Below are 6,194 nucleotides of genomic sequence, written 5' to 3'. Positions count from 1 at the left end.
TCTCTGGCTGTACTCGTAGACTTTGTGACAAAGCCCTGAGCTTGTCCAGGGCCTTTCTTCTCAGGGTTCTTGACTGTCCAAACCCATACACCAGTCTCCCACCACACCCCCAAATCCTCTGCAGGTACTTGCTTCCTCTCCCAGTAAGCCACCACGCTGGTGACAGGTCACACAACACTACTACCCAGCAGTACTTTCATAGGTTGTTACATTTTCCCTTATGTTACACATTTTTATTGTAAATGGCATCTATATTTCCTTTTCTAACTGCTTGTTACTTGTGTATGGAAACACAATTGAGTTCTGTCCTATTGGCTTTGCCTTCTGTGACCTAGCTTCAATTTACACATTAGCTCTAATAGTTTGGTAAATACCGTGGGATGGTTTATGCACACAACCATCTCATGTGCAAATAAAGACTGTTTCACCTCTTCCTTTCCATTCTGTATGCTGTTGTTCTTTTTTTCATTTATTTCTTTTTGTTTGGCTATACCTTGCAGCTTGTGGGATCTTAGTTCCCTGACCAGGGATTAAACCCAGACCCATGGCAGTGAAAGCACAGAATCCTAAACACTGACCCACCAGGGAATTCCCTTTGTTCTTTTTCTTAACCTTGTTACACTAGCTAAGGCTTCTGGTCCGGTATTGAATAGAAGTGGTGAAAGGGGACATCCTTGCCCTGTTCTTAGTATTGGGTGCAGAGTGTTATATTTCACCTTGAAGTATGATGCTACCAATAAAATTGTCATAGGTGTATTTTGTCAATGTGGTAAACCCCATAAGTTGATTTTCTAATGTTAAACCAATTTTATATTCCTTAGATAAAAACAGCACTTGGTCATGATGTTACCCTTTTATATATTGCTAAATTCCATTTGCTATTATCGTTTTGAGAATTTTTGCATCTGTTCATGAGGGATACTGATCTGTAGTTGTCTTGTAGTATCTTTACCTGGTTTTGCTGTCAGATAGGCTTTCATACGGAGAAAGCAATGGCACCCCACTCCAGTACTCTTGCCTGGAAAACCCCATGGATGGAGGAGCCTGGTAGGCTGCAGTCCATGGTGTTGAGAAGACTTGGACACAACTGAGCGACTTCACTTTCACTTTTCACTTTCATGCATTGGAGAAGGAAATGGCAACCCACTCCAGTGTTCTTGCCTGGAGAATCCCAGGGACAGGGGAGTCTGGTGGGCTTTTGTCTATGGGGTCGCACAGAGTCAGACACGACTGAAGCGACTTAGCAGCAGCAGCAGCAGCAGCAAGCTTTCATAAAGTTGGAAAGTGTTTCCTTCTCCTCTTAGGTTGTTAAAGGGCTTGTATATGCTTAGGTGTTACTCCTGTAAATGTTTGATGGAATCACCAGTGAAGTCCTCTGCATCTGGAGTTTTCATTTTTTCTTTTCTTTTTTGAGTTTTCTTTGAGGGAAGGTGTTTCATTATAAATCCAATTTCTTTAATTAGATATCAGGCCCTTCAGATTTTGTTCATGTGTCAGTTTTAGCAATTGGTGTCTTTCAAGGAATTTGCCTGTTTCATCTAAGTTGACATAAACTTAATAATGCCCCCTTACCCTTTGATCTGTAGGATATATAGCAATAGCCCCTCTTTCATCCCCAATACTGGTAATTTGTTTGTTTCCTTTTTCTGAATTTATTTCATTTTTGGCTGTGCTGGGTCTTCACTGCTGCACACAGGCTTTCTCTAGTTGTGGTGAGTGGAAGCTACTATTTGTTGGGGTGCACAGGCTTCAGTAGTTACAGCTCATGAGCTTAGTTGCTCTGCAGCATGAGGGATCTTTCTGGACTGGGGATTGAAGTCATGTCTCCTGCTTTGGCAGATGGACTCCCAACCACTGGGCCACCAGGGAAGTCCCACGTCTTTCCTTTTTTTTTGATCAGCCTAAATAGAGGCTTATCAATTTTATTGATAATTTCAAAGAAGCAAGTTTGGTTTCACTGATTTTTTCTCTATTGTCCATTTTCTCTCTTTTATTAAGTTCCACTATCATGTCCTTTCTTATTTGGGGTTTAATTTGCTCATCTTTTTTCCAGATTCTTAAAGTATAATCCTAAATCAGTGATTTTAAAAGTTTCTTTTTCTAATATAAGCATTTAAAGCTATAAATTCCCTTTGAGAATACTGTTAGCTGCATCCTACTGATTTAGATATGTTATTTTCATTGTCATTCAATTTATAATGTTTTCTGCTTTTCCTTGTGATTATTTTCTTTAACTAATGTCTTACTTAGAGGTGTATTTAGTTTCCAAATATTTGAGGATTTTACAGATACCTGTATGTTATGTGTTTTTTAATTCTGTGGTGGTCAGAGAATTTACTCTGTATAGTTGCATTCCTTTGAAAATAATTGAGACTTGCTTCATGACTTAACATATGGTTTAGCTTGGTGAATGTTCCATGTGTATTTGGAAAGAGTGTATATTCGGCAGTTGGGTGGAGTATTCTATAAGTGTCAGGTCAAGATGGTTGATAGTGTTCAAGTCTCTGGATTGCAGTCTCCAGCTGTAACTCTATCTTTCACCTTTCAATTCTTTTAGATTTTGCTTCATGTATTTTGACATTCTCATTGGGTACATACACGTTTAGGATTGTGTTCTTTATAAATTGGCTCTTTCAATATCATGAAATGCCCCTCTTTATCTCTGGTAATGTTCTTTCTTTTGATGTCTGCTTTGTCTGGTGTGGATATAAGTGGCTACTCCCAACTTCCTTGTGCTTAATTTGTTCGCTGGTATAGCCTTTTTTTCAGTTCTGTGTCTTTGAATTTAAAGTGCACTTATAGATGCATATGGTTCAGTGTTACTTTTTGTTTTGGTTTATCTTCTTTAACCAGTTTCATAATCTCTATCTTTTTAAATTGATCTGTTTAGTCCATTTACATGTGATGGTGAGGTTTCCGTCTATCAACTGCTTTTTATTTTCTATTTGTCACATCTGTCCTTTGTTCCTCTTTTCCTCTGTCCCTAATATCTTTTGATTAATCACATGTTTCTTGTATTCTATTATTTCTCTCCTGTTGGCTTGTTAGCTCTAATAACTGAGACCACTGGTTCTACTCGGGAGCTGCATCATATCCTGGAAGGTACCTCTAGGCAGAAATGCCAGGCTGCTCGTAGTGGTCACGACATTTGTTTTCCTTCTGATCACAATCTGATACTGCCAGTTGTCCAATATCTAAAAATAGTTGTTTCAGATATTTTGTCTAGTTTTCTAGTCACAACATTCCCCTCTTTTCTGAGGAATTCTTCAGTCTTAAGATGACCCCATCTTTCTCCTGTGGGATCCATTTGTTCCTCACTCCTGGATCTACTTTCATCAAATATGTTCTAGTAGCTTCCATTCTTTCTTTTTTTTCCAGTCTCATGTGATTTGATTTTAATTTTTCTTGAGATGCAGTAGGTTAACAATGTTGTTTCAGGTGTACAACAGTGTTTCACTTATACACTATAAATATATCTATCCTTTTCACTTATACACTATAGATGTATCTGTTCTTTTTTAGATTCTTTTCCGTTATAGGTCAGTCACCACAAGGTATCGAGTAGAATTCCCCATGCTTTACAGTAGGTTGGTTAGTAGCTTGAACCATTCCTTTGACCCAGCACCTTTCTCCAAATCATAACCCCAATTTTCTATTCCTCTTTATGTACAAAGGTCTCAAAATAATTGTCTCTTTTCTTACTTTTTTCCCATTTCCTTTTCAAACCTTTCTAATCTGGCTTCAACCTGACCATTCCACCAAAGTGATGTCCAAGACACCACTGACCATGTTACTGAATCTCGTGACCCTCTTCTGACTTCATCCTCCGGGCCCCTGGGTGCTACTTCTGCTATGTTGCCTGCTGTATCCTCTACGCCACCCCTTCACTACCTCCACTCACTCCTTTTCACCCAGATGCCTACCAGACATGTCCTCTTTGATGTCTTGCAGGTGCCATAAACCTAAATGACAAAATAGAACATTGGATTCCCAGCTCACTGATGTTGTTTGGCTATAGACAGCCAGGTGACAGCCACCACTGAGATCTAAGTCAGCACCAGTTATCTATTGTCCCAAATAACCACCTCAAAACGGGCTGAAACGATGACATTTATTTTGCGAACCCGCAATATGGGCAGGCCTCTGATGGGTACAGCTCAGTGTCAGCTGGAGTAGCCAGAAGGCTGGTTGCTGGGACCACTCAGGCTCCTGCACGTGTCTGGTGGTTGACACTGGGGATTTGCCGAGTACCCTGCCAGGGCCGGGACACCTACCTGCGCATACTGCTGCTTCGTGGCCACATGGTTTCTTCCCAGCATGGGGGCTTGCTTCTAAGAGTGAGCCCCTTGAGATGGCCTGCTGGAGGCCATATCACTAGTTTCAGTCTGCTTTCCACTGTATCCTCAAGAGGGAAGTGATTACAGTCCAGCTTTTGGTGCGAGGAGTGTCAGAGGATTCATGGACGTGTTGAAAACCAGCACAAGGGCATTTCCTTACACAAAGAGGACCACTTTGCTGGCTTCAAACACAGAAGGGTCTGCTCTGTTCCTGAACTTCCCAGAAATGGAACCGCGTAGACGGGCCCTGTTGTGGCTAGCTTCTTTCACTCAGCACGTTGTTCAGAGATGCAGCCGAGCAGTAGCAGCAGACAGGCCTTCGTGCCTGCGTGCTCTTCCATTGCACACGCAGACCACATTTCACCCCTTCTCCCCTTCACGGATGTCTGGGTTGTTTTCAGTCAGGGGCTGGTATAAATAAAGGTGCCGTGAACATTTCTGTGTGCGTCTTGGTGATGGATGCCTGCATTTCTCTTGGATGTTCTATGCACTAGGGTTTCGCCTAGAGGCAGAACCACTATTGGTTACAGATAAGGTTCGGCCTGCCGGGGTGTGTGAGGCTGTAGCCTCTGCCTCTCTTGGACCTCAGCTCAGCAGTCCTGGCTTCTGAAAAGGAGAGACAGCCATTCATGGGAAAGCAAACCCCAGTGAAGCCTGTGTTGGTCTCACCGTATCCCCATGGTGCAAGTGGCCCACAGACAAGCCAGTACACAAGGTCACATGTGCAGCAACCTGCAGCCACGCTTCCCACAGTTCTCAACTCCAAACCACAAAGGCACTCCACCCTCCACCAGCCTTTCTACCCCCTCCTCATCTGCCAGATTGCACCCAAATTTCTCGTGAGGCCAACCTTGACCTGGGATCACATGTGGAGGGGAGTTCTGGGAAATTCAGAAATTTCAGTTCAGCTTGGGTGACACAGTACCAGAGCAACCCAGGCACATATACACATGGGATGCATGTGGTCAGCTGTAGCGGGTCCTGCCAGATGTCTTCCAGTGTGGCTGCACCAGTTTACCCCCTCTCCCCAAGCAGTTCATGACCATTCCAGTTGCTCCACATCCTCACGGATACTTGGTGTTCTCTGCGTGTTTTCACTGTAGTCATTCCAAAAGGGCTATGAAGGGCTATCTCATTGTGGTTTTGGTTTGCATTTCCCTGATGACTCATGGTCAGTGTCCATCTGCTTGTTGGCCATCTGCAGGTCCGCTCCTGGGAAAGGCACACTGCCTGATGAGGCCCTTGTTGATATGCAGGGCTTCTGTGTCCATTCAGAGGATTTGTCTTGGATGACAAGTGTCCCATAGCATCTTCTGCCACTCTAGGCTTTATCTTTTCACGCTCTGAATGACATTTTTTGAGGAACAGTTCTTAATTTTAATGAAGCCCAACATAGTGATCGTTTCTGTTTGGGTTAAGAGATCTTTTCTGTTAAGATCTTTTCTGTTGGTCTGTGCTCTGCTTAAGAGATTTTGGCTTCCTCCAGGGTCATAAAGATATTCTCCTTTGACTTCTAGACACTTCATTATTTTACATTTCATATTTAGGTCCATGCGATACCTCAAGTTGATTTTTGTTTCTGGTGACAGGTTGACATCAAGCTGTCCTTTTTGCCCCACGTGGATATCCTGTCTCTCCCACGTATGTTCAGTCGCTCAGTCGCGTCTGACTCTTTGTTACCCCATGGACTGTCACCTACCAGGCTCCTATGTCCATGGTATTTCCTTCTCCAGGGGATCTTCCTGACCCAGGAATCAGACCTATGTCTCCTGTATTGCCTACTTGGCAGGCAGATTCTTTACCCTGAGCTACTGGGGAAGCCTCCACCAGTAAGTAAAAAGACCATCCTTCCCCAGT

This window comes from Bos indicus, chromosome X (assembly GCF_029378745.1).
Source record: "Bos indicus isolate NIAB-ARS_2022 breed Sahiwal x Tharparkar chromosome X, NIAB-ARS_B.indTharparkar_mat_pri_1.0, whole genome shotgun sequence".
NCBI lineage: Eukaryota > Metazoa > Chordata > Mammalia > Artiodactyla > Bovidae > Bos > Bos indicus.
The sequence above is the reverse complement of the archived record's forward strand: the minus strand, read 5'-3'. Positions refer to the sequence as shown.